Genomic DNA, 14,079 nt, shown 5'->3' with positions numbered 1-14,079 from the left:
GGGACGGGGGAGCCTGGTGGGCTGCCGTCTATGGGGTCGCACAGAGTCGGACATGACTGAAGCGACTTAGCACACACACAGGTACATTTCTTTTCTCACATTCTTTTCCATTATGACGTGTTGCAGGATATTGCATTTAGTTCCGTGTGCTGTACAGTGTGACCTTGTTCTTTATCCCTTCTGTATGTCGTAGTTTGCGTCTGCTAATCCCAAGCTCCCAGTCCATCTATCCCACACCCTCACCCCCGTTGGCACCCACAAGCCTGTTCCCTGAGTCTCTGAGCCTGTTTCCATCTTGTAAGGAGCTCATTGGTGTCGTGTGGTAGATTCCACATATCGGTGACGTCAGGCGGTGCTTGCCCTCCTCTCTCTGACTCCCTGCACTCAAGTGTGACCATCTTTGGGTCCACCCACGTCACTGCAGATGGCATAACTCCATTCGTGTTTACGGCTGAGTAGTACTCCATTGTTTCCATCCACCATTCTAGTCCTGAATATTCATTGGATGGACTGATGCTGAAGCTGCAATACTTTGGCCACCCAATGTGAAGAACTGACCTGCTGGAAAAGACCCTGATGCTGGGAAAGATTGGAGGTGGGAGGAGCAGGGGACGACAGAGGATGAGACCGTTGGATGGCATCACCAACTCAATGGACATGGGTTTGAGTAAATTCCGGGAGTTGGTGATGAATAGGGAAGCCTGATGTGCTGCAGTCCATGGGGTCGCAAAGAGTCAGACACGACTAAGCAACTGAACTGAAGTGATTCTGACCGTTGTGAGGTGATACATCATTATAGCATTGATTTGCATTTTGCTGATAGTCAGTGATGTTGAGCATCTTTTGCTGTGTTTGGCCATCCATGTATGTCTTCTTCCTGGGGCCGGGGAAGAGACTGGCTGATGCTCCCTGAATTCTTGAGCTCCTCCTCTACCATAACGCCCTACTTGGTGAGCGGGAATATACTCTGTGCCTGTTCCGACCCAACCCTCACATCCCTCCAGACATCCTCATCACAGATCACAGTCTCCCAGTCTTGCTTTTCCCAGAATCTGAGCAGCTAGCCAGACCAGCAGACATGGCCCTCCTGTGTTGTTTGAAACCCAGCCTCAGCCTGTTTGCTTCCACACCCAGGGGCCAGCTGCATGTACTGCTTCAAGTCTTACCAGCCGTGGTTCCTTGAACATCGTCTTGCCCCATTTTCATGTTGCTGAGATTCTACAGTGCCTGTGTAGTGTCAGGACTGGGGGAGGGGGAAGTGTCTTGAAACATGGCTTTTCTTATTATTCCAGTGTGGTCAGAGCACTGGATCGAGAGATAACGGCCACTGAAGAGTTTCCTACTCGAGAGTTCTGAAGAATAGGGTCACACCGTGTGATGCCAGACCACATGGAGATACCCCGGAGCTGGTTAGGAGGCAGAGAGGGGAAAGTGTTGAGAAGACCCTTTCCTTTGGAAAGGAGTGTGTGAGTTCGCGGTTGCAGCAACTTTAACGTGGGTGGTGGTTGTTGCTGTTTTTAGTTGCCCAGTCGTGTCCAACTCTTTGCAACCTCTGTGGACTGTACAGCCCGCCAGGCTCCTCTGTCCGTGGAGTTTCCCAGGCAGGAATACTGGAGTGGGTTGCCATTTCCTTCTCCAGGGGATCTTCCTGACCCAGGGATCAAACCCATGTCTCCTGCATTGCAAGGTGGATTTTTTTTTTTTTTTTTAACCACTGAGCCACTTGGGAAGCCTGCTTCGTACATCATCTCTCACAGGAGTTGGCCAACTTGGCCAACTTGGCACGAGGTCAGTGTCCTGCTGACCCGTGGTCACTTCCCTGTGGTCCAGCACGCACCCCCCGGGGTGGGGGGGACAAGCCTGTGCCTCCTTCCATGGAGACCCAGGCCGCCTGTATCCTGGAGCTGGGCTGTGCGCAGCGTCCACCGTGCTGCTTCTGAGGCCAGCATGGGTCGTCCCCATCTCCCTCTGCAGTTAGAGGCGAGCGTGAGACTGAGTTCTGACAGATGGCGGAGGAGGAAGGGAAGGGAAAGCTGCCCCCAGGCCTCTGCTGGACCCACGTCCTACAGGTAACGTCCTGGGGCTGGCGAGGAGACGGGCCGATGCTCACTGAATTCTGGAGCTTCTCCTCTACCATAAGCTCTCCCCCCCGCACCCTTTGGTGAGTAGGAATTGCCTGCTTGGGGATCCAGGTAAGGACTCACCTGCTTGGTGGCCAGGTAGGTCCCCAGGAGGCTACCCAGCTCTAGAAGTGACAGCTGGAGGATGAGGGGTCCACCTGAGGATAAGTGGGCCAGAGATGCATCTTTGTTGTGTGGACTCAGTCAGACAGCGCACGCGCTTGGTATCACAGTCCACCCTGTCCTTGAGAATCATATACTAATTGGTATTATGTGCAGGTTTTTTCTTGGCATGTTTGGTTTTCTGCTACTCTGCTCTGAGTAGCTGGAGGATAGATTTTGGATTACTGTTCCCAGGAGCCTCTAATGTTCTAGTTACTAAAGTCTCAGCAGTGAGTTAAGGAATAACCCTCAAGTGACAAGAATGTTTCCATGTGTGATATAGAAATATGCATCATATATATAAACCGTGATCTGTGTGTGTCACCTCGTACCCATATGGTATATTTAGCACACATACTCACATGTGTACCTGTGTATCTGCACTTGAAAAATGATAAAACATACCCATATTTGGGATAAAAAGAGAAAATGGAATTAGTGGATAGTTTGCTTGTTTATCTGTTGGCTTTTCCTTTTTCTGAGTTTGTCAGTGATTTATTTCTAACTTTTTATAGCTTTGATGAATTTAGCTGTGGTTTCGATCCAGTTGTTAACTTTTTAAGGAAATGATGTTGGCTGTTAAAGATGTCACAAAAATGATGAACAGCAAATTGAAAATATATCATCACGTGCGTGGAAACTTGGTCTGCAGCCTGGAGAAGGGCATGGCAACCCATTCCAGGATTCTCGTCTGGAGAATCCCATAGACAGAGGAGCCTGGCGGGCTGCAGTCCACGGGGTCCCAAAGAGTTGGACACGACTGAGTGACTTCGCGTGCACGCACGCAAATAGAATCTCTGTTAATACAGAAAGATACTCATTACAAATTAAAGTCAAGTGATTAACTGTCTACCAGAGACATACCTACAACAAATGGAGCCACATATTTAGGAAAAATTTCAACAAGTGTAAATTAACTAAGAAAGTTGTTAGTTGCTCTGTCATGTCTAACTCCATGGACTGTAGCTTGCCGGGCTCCTCTGTCCATGGGATTTCTCCAGGCAAGGATGCTGGAGTGGGTTGCCATTCCCTTCTCCAGGGGATCTTCCCGACCCAGGGGAAATAAACTATGAATGCGCTTAGTCATCTTGGGTAAAACAGTTAGTAATATAGGGAGAAGCCGAGGCTGAGACCTCCAGGGGCCTGGTAACCAAAGAAGCAAATACAGTACTGAGGAGGATGTAGCGTGTCTGTCTGTCTATTTAATACCTGTGTTACGCAAAGCCCCCTCAGGCAGACTGAGCCTTTCTCTCCCGGACCTGCAGAACATTTCCACATTTGGCTTCATATTAGGCCACAAGGACACCCCCCACCCAATAAATCAATAAAGGGAACAGTAGTCGATGCCGCATTTTATGACTCAGGAAGAATAAAATTAGAACTTAATAAGAAAACAGTGTAATAAAACCCTAAGTGGGTGTGTTCTTTTAAACATACCGGCTCAAAGTAATGAGGGTTCTTTAAGAGGGCATTTAGAGATTAAGGACATAAAACAAGGGAACGTTTAAAATATAATTGCAAGCCATTTAAAAATTAATGCTGCTGGGCAGAGAAATGAGAACAGACTGGCATGGTTAGTGGTGGGCTGGTAACTATTTAGGGCTTCCCTGGTGGCTCCAATGGTAAAGAATCTATTTAACTATTTAGCAGCTGCTTTTGTAGGTGAGTTTTAAGCATCAGTGGGTTGGTATATTCATTCGTGTTAGTAAGACAAAAACAAAATAGGGAACACTTACATCAGAACTTCACTGGTACGTGAGTAGCTGAGCACTTTCTTTGCTGAGTTGGGTAGTGAAGGAGCTTCAAATCCTAGAGATCGTTTCTGCTTTGTTGTGGGTTGGTTAATTACAGTATAATGGCTGTCCACTGGATGTTGGCTGTAAAATGGTTATTGTTGCAGTGTTACCATTTTAACCAACATTTCCTTTACTCTGGGCTTCCCTGGTGGCTCAGATGGTAAAGAAATCTGCCTGCAATGCAGGAGACCTGGGTTCAATCCCTGGGTTGGGAAAGATCTCTTGGAGGAGGAAATGTCAACCCCCTCCAGGATTATTGACTGGAGAATCCCGTGGACAGAAGAGCCTGGAGGGCTGCAGTCCATAGGGTCGCAAAGAGTCAGACGTGTCTGGGCAATGTTCACATTCTTTAGTCTAGGAAATCAACAAAGGTTTAACTTAAGTCCCGATTCATAGCTGTTGCCAGTTTCTGTGCTGGAAATGCCCCTACCATGGCCGGTTTCAAGCTGCCGATGAGGGTATTTGTCATGGAAATGTGAAGAAATGTACGGTATTCACCAGTATGTAGCTGTCCCACCATGGGTGTGGTGTGCTCAGTCATGTCCGACTCTTTGCGACCCCATGAGCTATAGCTCACCAGGATCCTCTGTCCATGGGGTTTCCCAGGCAAGAATACTGGAGCGATTTGCCATCTCCTCCTCCACAGACGTGAATACCCAAATTAGCCATAATAAGTAAGGAGACGATGAGAGAATTACAGCTTTTATTTATTAGTATGGTTTTAATACAGTTTTGAATGAAAGTTTATATACATTCATTTTTAATAATGACAGTGTTGAATAGCAGGCCCCCCCACCCCCAAATTCCCAAACATTTAGCAAATCAGACTGAGCCAGCTGCAGATGTCGTTGGCAGACAGTTCAGTCCAAAATGTCCTTTGAAGAAAATTCAAAGGATATAATGTTTTCATTTCTAATCCCATAAAATAGACCTTACAGTAATTTGACTGGATAGCCCAAAAAATAGGAGGAAGGAGAAATCTTTTGTTTTAGGAGAAGTTAAAAAAAAAATAAGACTTAGGAAAACAGGGTAGGATTTATAAAGGAAGTTTCTTTCTACCAGTTTCCTTCAGCTATTGTGCAGTGAGTGCAACCTACGTCTGGCAATGCTATCCTTGTTCCTGTGGACCCCAGTCCTCTTAAGAGAGAAGGTGCCAGATATTGAAAACTGAACACATAAGGGCAGAAAAGGAGGGGTGGGAATCTTTGTGGGAGGTTATGGGATGGATTCAGATGATTCTCTGCGGTTATCTGCCATCCACCTGTTGTGGAACTTGATTCAGCTTAAGCGACAAGTTGTCGTTCAGTTGCTAACTCGTGTCTGATTCTTTGTGACCTGTCGGACTGCAGCGCGCCAGGCTCCCCTCTCCTCCACTGTTTGCTAGAGATTGCTCAAATTCATGTCCATTGAGTCACTGGTGCCATCTAACCATCTCATCCTCTGCTACCCCCTTTTCCCGATGCAATATTTCCCAGCATCAAGGTCTTTTCCAGTGAGCCAGTTCTTCACATCAGGTGGCCAAAGTATTGGAGCTTCGGCATCAGTCCTTCCAATGAACACCCAGGACTGATCTCCTTTAGGATGGACTGATTGGATCTCCTTGCAGTCCAAGGGACTCTCAAGAGTCTTCTCCAACACCGAAGTTCAAAAGCATCCATTCTTTGGCACTCAGCCTTCTTTAGTTTCCAACTTTCACATCCGCACATGACCACTGGAAGAACCATACCTTTGATTACATGAACATTTGTCAGCAAAGAGATATCTCTGCTTTTTAATACATTATCTAGGTTTGTCGTAGCTTTTCTTCCAAGGAGCACGTGTCTTTTAATTTCATTGCAGTCACCCTCTGCAGTGATTCTGGAGCCCAAGAAAATAAAATCTGGCACTATTTCCATCAGTTCCCCAATATGCCATGAAGTGATGGGACCAGATGTCTTGATTCTAGTGTTTTGAATGTTCAGTTTCAAGCAACTGTTTCACTCTCCTCTTTCACGCTCATCAAGAGGCTCTTTAGTTCGTTTTCGCTTTCCTGCCAGAAGGCCAGTGTCATCTGCATGTCTGAGGTTGTTGATACTTAGTAAGTATTTGGCCTAGTTCTGAGAGCTTGGGAATGGCAGAGTTCCCCTATGGTCACAGCATTAGGTGTACCTTAATACAGCTTCATCTGGTCCATACTTTGGGGCTTCTCACCAGATGTTAAGTCCTGAGTCTCGTTCCAAGGATGTAGAAAGTCTTGACTACAGCAGTAGTAGGACCAGTTTATACCAATGTGGCTTGTCCAGCTCTCCAACCCAAGCTGACCTAGTTGAGTATTTTCAGAAATGCAGACTGCTTGCCCAGGCTTACTTAATCGGGTGCAGTAGACAGAGGAGGAGCGAATGGACCTGGGGCCCAATGTGTAGCTCTTGGTCCCCGTCCTGGGCACCATCATGGTCCAGGGCTCTAGTGGGGATTGGGGGGTGGCTGACCACACATGCAAGTACCTCATTCTCTCTTGGTCAGTCTTCAGCCAGGCACCCCCGCAGACCCACGTGGTGGAGAGTTAAAAGAGCACGGTCTGAGCTCAGAGCATGCCCCAGTCGACAGACCAGCAGTGACCACTGCAGCAGCTGTGGTTCTGGAAAAAAAGCCTGGCTGTTTTCTTGGTTCCAGTCCTTACATTTGGGAGCTGGCTTCTCATCGTCCCATTGCAGGACAAGGTGACCATGTTCCCTTTAAGTGGTTGAATCATGCTGGTTACCATGGGTTTCTCTGTGCAAGTTACGGTAAGACAAGGATTAGAAGCTTACAGATTTAAGTGTGCTGTCCTTGAGCTGGTTTATCATCTAGAAACAAACCTGGTCATTACTTGTAGAGTCTACTTTCCTGAGGCCTGGTACACAGTGCAGAACCTGTAGAAAAAAATCCTGTGTACACCTAGTCCAAGTGAGGTAAAGAAAGAGGTGGGAGACATGGAGAGAGAAATGTCGATGGTAAGTGAGAATATAAAGTTGGGATATATAGGGAAAGCAATAGAATGTTTGTAAGTTACGAGGTACATCTTCTTGCTGAAATTTAGGAAAGTTTAAACAGACCAATAGTCATGGTCCCAGTTGACAAAGGTTGTCAAAGGCTTCCTCCACTCTCTCTCTGCTCATTTACAAAATGACAGATAAAGGTTATTTCATAGGTGATTTTCCCCATAATACGAGGCAAGTGAAATTACTATGCTATTGAACTTTAAAGGAACAATGAATCCCTGTGGTACTAAAACTGACCAAGGCCATATAAAAAGGATTAATTGTATTAAATATTACAAAGGTAGATTAACTCTGGTATTAAAATCTGACAGCGACCAGAGAGTAAGAAATTTATATGCATAATGTGTCATCTGAATTATATAAATATTAATGGAAACTCTTGAAGTGAACATTTGATCCGGCAGTATATTTAAGAAGTAATACCCCATAATGAAATAACAGCTATTTTAGGAATACCAAAATGATTCAATATTAGGAGATGTATTAATGTAATTCATGACGTTATTAAGTTAAATGAAAAAAAAAAAAAAAAAAGTTGCTGTTTCAATAAGTGCCAAAAAAGAATTTGATACAATTCAGCCACTGTTTCAGATAAAAGGCCAGGTAAAATACAAATGAAAAGTAACTACAACCAAATGCCTAAATGTATCTTGATGATGGAAGAAATATTCCACTAGAGTGAACAGCAAAGAAGAGCATCTGCTGTCATTTTCATTATTATTAATGATATCAGTGTGGGAGCACTAGCCAATGCAATGATTTAAAATTTTGGGAATCTACATTAGCATCTTTTTAGAAGGCAGAAAAGCCAGGGGCTTCCCTGGTGATCCAGTGGTTAAGACTTTGCTTCCAGTGCAGAGGATGTGGGTTTGATCCTTGGTGGGGGAGTTAAGATTCCACCTGCATCATGGACAAAAGGCAAAACATGGAGCAGAAGCAACATTGTCACAAATTCAATGAAGACTTTAAAAAGGGTCCACATTAAAAAAAAAAAAAAGATAGGAAAGGCAAAAGAATTCATACTACTAAGGATAACGGAAGTATGTTAAATAAGCTGGCTAGTTACAAATGGCACCCCACTCCACTACTCTTGCCTGGAAAATCCCATGGATGGAGAAGCCTGGTGGGCTGCAGTCTATGGGGTCGCTAAGAGTCAGGCACGACTGAGCGACTTCACTTTCCCTTTTCACTTTCATGCACTGGAGAAGGAAATGGCAACCCACTCCAGTGTTCTTGCCTGGAGAGTCCCAGGGACGGGGGAGCCTGGTGGGCTGCCGTCTATGGGGTCGCACAGAGTCGGACACGACTGAAGCGACAGCAGCAGCAGCAGCAGCAGTTACAAAACCGCTATACATATGTAAATATGACATGAAGAATAAGGAGAATGATAGTATTGATCATTTTAATGGTATCTACTGTCCATTTAGTGCTCAGTTGTCCCAGGACTTGTTCAGGGCATGTTAAAGGCACTGCATTTAAATAGCCTCCACAACCCCGTGAGATAAATATCATTCTCGTTATACCAGCCAGAAATGTTCCTCACCGTATATACTGATTAATGCCTATTGATGATAGCACTCCATGATGATTATCAGATAATAGTCTTGGGAAAATGGATAAATATTAGAGAATGCAAATGATAGGCTTGTGAGATGAAAATAATGGATTTTTTTTTTTCACATCGTGTTTGCGGGATGGCCTGGTGGAGGTGCCTCAGAAGCATCAGCAAAGCAGTTTGTGAGGCTTGCATGGGAAGTGAGAGGCCGGTCATAGATTTGGAAGTCATCACCTTACAGACAGTGAGGGTCTCAGCATTGAAATTTAATCATTTGTTTTTAACTTTGTGAAATATTTTAATACTATGACATTTTATCTCATTGATTTATTCGTATATGTATTTAAGTTAGAAGTGTGTGTGCACTCATACTGTTACATCGGTGGCAAGGTGTCTGTGTGTATATATATGTATGAATGTATGTATATGTGTGTGTATCTGCTAAGTCACTTCAGTCGTGTCCGACTCTGTGTGACCCCAGAGACGGCATCCAACCAGGCTCCCCCGTCCCTGGGACTCTCCAGGCAAGAACACTGGAGTGGGTTGCCATTTCCTTCTTCAATGCAGGAAAGTAAAAAGTGAAAGGGAAGTCGCTCAGTCGTGTCCGACTCTTAGCAACCCCATGGACTGCAGCACACCAAGCTCCTCTGTCCATGGGATTTTCCAGGCAAGAGTACTGGAGTGGGATGCCATTGCCTTCTCCGGTATATGTGTGTATATAAATATTCAAATACTGAAATATATGTGGATATTCAAATACTGAATATGTGTGTGTATATATATATATATATATATATATATATATGTAATGAAGAACTGGATTGTAGCTGCATTCACTAACAGGTCATCCTTTTTTGACCACTTAGTACGATATTTAGAAACATAACTTGATGATACTAAAATGTACCTAGGTCATTTTAATGGCTAAAGAATATTTTTGTGTATCTTCTTTGAAAAAAATTCAGTCTTCAACTTTGGGGCAATAAAATTGTTCATTTCCGCCCCCCCCCCCAAAATTAGCCATGTTATGGCAGCTGTTTTTCATAAGCTTTCAATATTTGAAGAATTTCAACAGAAGATGCTAGATTCAGAATTTCTCTTTCATGAGTTATGCTTTTTTAAAAGTGACATGAGTTTACTTTTTAATGTACAGAAGTACGGTGAAAAGATAAAGTGATTCCTAATATCACCGTCCAGATGATGCCACTTATACTTAAAAAAGTAGACACATCTTTAAAAATTGATAGAGCACTAAAAGTTGAAAATGACAAGTGACAGCTTTTTTATTTTTCTGTTGATGAAATACACAAGTTGACGAGCTGTGCATATGGGCATGTGCATGTCTAACTCATTGTTTCCATGGCTGTGATTTACTGAAGGGCCCGTCTCCAGGAGTGGGAAGTATTCCTAGATCAAGTCAGCTTCCTGGAAGTTGTTCCGTAGTCTGTTATTCTCCACCGCTTTGGGCTCCATCTTCTGGAATGTTCTTTTCCTTTCTAACGTGTTCCTTAGCTGCTCGATAACCAGAAAACACACCCTGTGAATAAATTTCTCAATCTGCTTCCTGCCCATACATAGCTGTGAATGCTAAGGGTCACATTTACATTTTGAACTAAGCCATGCTCTTCTATTCCAGATGGGTCACACTTGGGCCAATACAATTTTGTCTCAAAATTTGGGAGGGTCTCCTATGAATTGGATTCTATGCTGTTGCTGGAATGGGATTCGGTTCAGTTCAGTCTCTCAGTCATGTTCGACTCTGCGACCCCATGAATCGCAGCCCACCAGGCCTCCCTGTCCATCACCAACTCCTGGAGTTCATTCAAACTCATGTCCATCGAGTTGGTGATGCCATCCTGCCATCTCATCCTCTGTCGTCCCCTTCTCCTCCTGCCCCCAATCCCTCCCAGCATCAGAGACTTTTCCAATGAGTCAACTCTTCGCATGAGGTGGCCAAAGTACTGGAGTTTCAGCTTTAGCATCAGTCCTTCCAATGAACACCTAAGACTGATCTCCTTTAGAATGGACTGGTTGGATCTCCTTGCAGTCCAAGGGACTCTCAAGAGTCTTCTCCAAAACCACAGTTCAAAAGCATCAATTCTCCGGTGCTCAGCTTTCTTCACACTCCAACTCTCACATACTTACATGACCACTGGAAAAACCATAGCCTTGACTAGACCGACCTTTGTTGGCAAAGTAATGTCTCTGCTTTTGAACATACTATCTAGGTTGGTCATAACTTTCCTTCCAAGGAGTAAGCGTCTTGTAATTTCATGGCTGCAGTCACCGTCTGCAGTGATTTTGGAGCCCAAAAATATAAAGTCAGCCACTGTTTCCACTGTTGCCCCATCTATTTCCCATGAAGTGATGGGACCAGATGCCATGATCTTAGTTTTAAGACAACTTTTTCACTCTCCTCTTTCATTTTCATCAAGAGGCTTTTTAGTTCCTCTTCAATTTCTGCCATAAGTGTGTTGTCATCTGCATATCTGAGGTTATTGATATTTCTCCTGGCAGTCTTGATTCCAGCTTGTGCTTCTTCCAGCCCAGCGTTTCTCATGATGTACTCTGCATAGAAGTTAAAGAAGCAGGGTGACAATATGCAGCCTTGATGTACTCCTTTTCCTATTTGGACCCAGTCTGTTGTTCCATGTTCAGTTCTAACTGTTGCTTCCTGACCTGCATATAGGTTTCTCAAGAGGCAGGTCAGGTGGTCTGGTATTCCCATCTCTTTCAGAATTTTCCACAGTTTATTGTGATCCATGCAGAAATAGATGTTTTTCTGGAACTTTCTTGCTTTTTTGATGATCCAGCGGATGTTGGCAATTTGATCTCTGGTTCCTCTGCCTTTTCTAAAACCAGCTTGAACATCTGGAAGTTCACAGTTCACGTATTGCTGAAGCCTGGCTTGGAGAATTTGAGCATCACTTTACTTGCTTGTGAGATGAGTGCAATTGTGCGGTAGTTTGAGCATTCTTTGGCATTACCTTTCTTTGGGATTGGAATGGGATTAGCACTTCCTTTTGAGAGATACTCTCCTCTTAGACTCAGTCATGACTCGGAGCATGTGAGGCTGTGCTGAAACACGTCCCTCACATTCCTAGTAGCTATTTTGCCCAGCCAGGAGGTTCTCCTAGGCCTGTCTTAAGCTCCTCTGAAGTCTTATCACAGGTCTTACTTCAGTACTCCTGCTTTGGTGTGTGAAAGTTAAAGTCTCTCTGTTGTGTCCAACTCTTTGTGACCCCATGGACTATACAGTCCATTGAATTCTCCAGGACAAAATACTGGAGTGGGTAGTGTTTCCCTTCTCTAGGGCATCTTCCCAACCCAGGGATCGAACTGGGGTCTTCTGCATTGCAGGTGGACTTTTTACCAGCTGAGCTATCAGGGAAGCCCACTTTGCTTTGGTGTGTCCCCGAGGCTATAACTTCCTGGTAGCTTGCTGGATTGTCCGACACAGCGTTTTAACTTTTTTGGGGGAATCATTTTCTTACTAACCAGGGTGGTGTTAAGACACGTTTGTTTTCTTATTTTGCTGTTGCCAGAAGCTCGATTTTTCTCTAACTTCTCTCTGCACGTTAGCCTGCTCTTTCTGCATCTAGTCCATGTTATTGGTGGTACCTTCTCAAATGCAGTTCGTAAGGACCAGATGACTCTTGTAGTAATTTGTGTTTAGATCTCTGTCCCAGTGTACCCATTGGTTGGGTACCTTTTTTGTCTTCCAGAGTTACCAGTGACAACAGGGCTACATACACATTGTGATTGCAAAACCTGGTCACAATTTTTTTCAGTCTCTTAGAGCAATTTCCACGACACCTGTGTAGCCTCCTACATTCTCAGAGATCCTTGGTTTATTGTTCTGTTTGACCATGTTTGTCACGGGTAGCCCTGTTCAGAGATTCTACTTTTACTAATGTGAACAAATGCTTGTCAACACCCTTCCCCTGTTTTTTTTTTTTTTCCCTATGGAATGGGTTTTATTCATAAATACTAAGTTATCTTGAGCCCTTGAATTCGAGGAGGGTGTGTCTGTGGTCTTCTGGGACATGCTGTGCTTTGCCTGGCGTAATTTTACTGTGCTTTGCCTGGCATAATTTTACCATGCTTTGCCTGGCATAATTTTCCTGTGGTTTGCCTGGCATAATTTTATCCTGTTTTGCCTGGCATAATTCTCCTCCTTTCTGTAGGGATGACTTCTCCCCCACGGAAGGGGCTACTCTAAGCCCCTTAGAGTTTGTTCTCTGAATTCATGTGAAAACCTTGGAGCCTTTCCTCCCATTGCACGATCAGCTTGGTTCTCCTTCTGGCCAGACCCGACTGTTTGACATGAGGTGTTTCCACACCCCCTTGCAGAAAGTGAAACAGTGAGGGCATCTGATCTCAACATCTCTTCTGCGAGGGTAGGCAGGGAAATGTCTCGTGGGGCTCTCTCTGAGCGCTCAGCTCATTTGTAAGGGCTCAGGTGCCCTGGTTTCTCTTTGGTTTTCCTTTCTGCTCAGTTCCTGAGAGCCAGAGAAACAGGGTGAAGGAAAGGACCAGAACTGTGTCCCCTTCCCATCCTCTCATCTCCGCTTGGGCTCCATTGGTCTCTCCATGTCTTCTCTAGGACATTGGCTTCATCAAGGAGCTTGTCTTCTTGGAAAACATCCTCTACTCTTTTGATTGGTGGTTGTTGTTTATGGCTCAGTCACGTCCAACTCTTTGCGACCCCATGGACTGTGGCCCGCCAGTCTCCTGTGTCCTTGGGATTCTCCAGGCAAGAATCCTGGAGTGGGTTGCCATGCCCTTCTCCAGGAGGTCTTCCCAACCCAGGAATCAAACCCGTGTCTCCTCGGTGTCGTGCGTTGGCAGGCAGGTTCTCTACCACTGATCACCGGGGAGGCCCACCATTTGCTCTATCCTGGGTCAAATGTTCTGTCTCTCCTAACACCGCTTTTAAAAATCGAGAGGAATTTCTGATCATTAAACGAGATTCGACTTACTAAGATCTCTCCTTGTAGAGATTATTTTTTATTTTTTGGCTGCACTGGGTTCTGCATTGCAATGCACCAGTTTTTCAGTTGTGGTACACGTGAGGCTGAGTTGCCTCACGGCGTGTGGGATCTTAGTTCCCTGACCAGGGGTGGTACCCATGTGCCTTGCACTGGAATGTGGATTCTTAACCACTGGACCACCAGGGAGGTCCCCTAATCTGATCATCTAATTTATTCATTTACCTAATGGTAGCGAAAATGTAAATCTCAGCTCACATTCTGTTGCTGATGTGGAAAAAAGCAAGACACACATTTAGATTTTCAAACTGAAAAATTGGCACCTCTCATGTTCACAAATGATCAACTAGTTCGATTTTTAAAATGTATATACAAATTCATGGGTCTAAATAGAAATCTGTATGCAACTCAAGCAGGAACAGTTAGAACTGGACA

General features: G+C 44.7%; 1 long non-coding RNA gene across 1 annotated transcript in view; it reads left to right on the top strand.

Moving 5' to 3' along the window:
- Positions 1 to 14,079, top strand: part of LOC139181630 (uncharacterized) — a 288,747-nt gene that overhangs the window by 44,470 nt on the left and 230,198 nt on the right. The gene's annotated exons all lie outside the window — the stretch shown is intronic.

Source organism: Bos indicus, chromosome X (genome assembly GCF_029378745.1).
Source record: "Bos indicus isolate NIAB-ARS_2022 breed Sahiwal x Tharparkar chromosome X, NIAB-ARS_B.indTharparkar_mat_pri_1.0, whole genome shotgun sequence".
In the NCBI taxonomy this organism is placed as follows: Eukaryota; Metazoa; Chordata; class Mammalia; order Artiodactyla; family Bovidae; genus Bos; species Bos indicus.
The sequence above is the reverse complement of the archived record's forward strand: the minus strand, read 5'-3'. Positions and strand labels throughout refer to the sequence as shown.